The sequence below is a fragment of the Phascolarctos cinereus genome, unplaced genomic scaffold (assembly GCF_003287225.1).
Source record: "Phascolarctos cinereus isolate Bilbo 61053 unplaced genomic scaffold, phaCin_HiC Scaffold_567;HRSCAF=1196, whole genome shotgun sequence".
In the NCBI taxonomy this organism is placed as follows: Eukaryota; Metazoa; Chordata; class Mammalia; order Diprotodontia; family Phascolarctidae; genus Phascolarctos; species Phascolarctos cinereus.
This window is the reverse complement of record NW_027555921.1, coordinates 10759-12738: the sequence shown is the minus strand read 5'-3', so window position 1 is coordinate 12738 and position 1980 is coordinate 10759. Positions and strand designations below refer to the sequence as shown.

At 43.4% G+C, this 1980-nt stretch overlaps 1 pseudogene; it reads right to left on the bottom strand.

Annotated features, from left to right (window-relative positions):
- Nucleotides 1-377: 377 nt before the first annotated feature.
- LOC110204533 (WD repeat domain phosphoinositide-interacting protein 2 pseudogene) lies at nt 378-1658 on the bottom strand (annotated as a pseudogene).
- Nucleotides 1659-1980: the final 322 nt, after the last annotated feature.

Genomic DNA, 1980 nt, shown 5'->3' with positions numbered 1-1980 from the left:
TGAGGCAAGAGACCTTACAATCTATATTTAGAACCCAAGAGATACATTTTACTCAAAACTAGCTTGGGAGCTAGAGGATTGCCTTATTTGGTGAAGTCAAGGTACAAAACAAAAGAGGGGGTGGTTACAAAACAAGGGAGGGAGGGGGTGGGCAGCCGGTGCACAGCCCCCATTCCCCAAAATCGAAAGTGAAACTTAGGCCCAGCTCATGCTGAAGCCTCACTACATTTTGGAGCATAGCTTACATTTCACATGAGAAACTTTCACTTGTCCCACATACTAGGAATCACTTTACAGCAAGGCTCCAGTGAATAGAACCAAAAGTATTTGTTTAAAGAAAAATACGAGCAGTCCCCATTTTTTTACCTCTTTATTTATTTAGATGGTTACCAGACCTAAACCTTTTGTCTCCTTGCCTTTACCAACTTACAGAATTATTTCTGAACAGATAGAGGGAGATTACATGCAACCAGTCGGACAGTAGCAAATGCTCTGCTCTGCTTAAACATTTCTGTTACTTGAGAGGGCAAATAGCTGGTTGAGGCCATAAGCACTTTCCCAAAGGAACCAATCCAGGTAGTGGGCTCCTCTTTCACAATCTCAAATTTGAAGACGTACACTGTTTCAGTGTTACTGGATGCAGAGAGGAACATTCCATCCATGCTGAAGGCCCAAGAGCACATGCTTACACTTCTTTATTCCTCTCTGAAACTCAAAGATTGTCTGTCCTTCTGGGATGGAAAATAGCCCAATCACATTTCCCTTCTCAGAAGCAGGGGCAGGTTTGGCACCACTTGCATCAAAAGCCAAGCCTGCTAGAGGCCTTTCATGAGCTGGTATCATATGAGCAGCCCTCAAATTAATAGTGCCAAAGACTTTTATTCCCCCAATAGCTGCACTATTAGGACAAGCCAGATAACAATTATCATCATTTATTGACAGGTTACACAAACCTGCAGGGTTAGGGAGTTTCCCTGATTATACGCAGTACTTTCATAACACGAATATTGTGTTTGTACAGACAGACATTCTTCTAAGCATACTATCACCCTCTGCCTATGGTATTGGAATAGCTTTAATTGTAAATGTCAGTCCTCTTCTTAAAGTGGCAGACTTTTAGCTTCTGTGGAGCTTTGAGGCCAACAATAGCCACCAGCCTACTTGAAAACAACCTTTCCAAGACATGCACAATCTTTGGTATCAGTACATTCATTAATCTGTTCCAGCTTATCTACAGAAGAAAGGGAGAAGAATTTGTAATCAGATTTACTACCAACAGCTAAGGATGTATTGTCCTGGTTGAAGTTGGGAAGGGCAGCAGGCTGCAGGCAGCCTCCCCACTCTGACTGACCAGGTTCATGGCTGAGAATGGGGACCTGAGCTCCTGCACTCTCCCTGCTGGGCCAGGAGAGACAGAGCAGTCGGGTCCAGGCCCTGGCCCAGCTCTCTGCTGCCTTTGTCACTTCATTTGTGGGTCTTCCAGCTGCCGTGGTTGCTGCTGCTGCTGCTGCCCTACTGCTGCTGTCACCGCTGCCACCACAGATCACTGCTCCACCATCTGCCCTCACCTCATCTCTTCCCTTCTCTTGTTTACGCTCCCCAAAGTGCATCCTCTTAAAGATAATCAAAGGAAGAAGGAGCAGAAAAACATACACTAGGATTCTCATGGGTGATATGAAGATTAGTTCATAAAGAAAATCACTCTGAATCACTAGGGTAAAAAGTTCTGTGGCAGCAATCTGAACTAACTAAACATCAAATGAAGAAAACTGCAAATAGTAACCACCAATTAATGGTGGATGGCGTGCCCACATGAACTGTTTTCTCTGTTGTAGAGTAATAAATGATAGTTTTTCTTTTCATACTGCATGTCTGTGGACATTTTTCACCCTTTCACAGTGATGATCAATTTCAATCATTGCTCTTCACTTAGTGTTCTATGATTTAAGTTTTTCCTATTCCTCTGGAAACTTTTCTCTT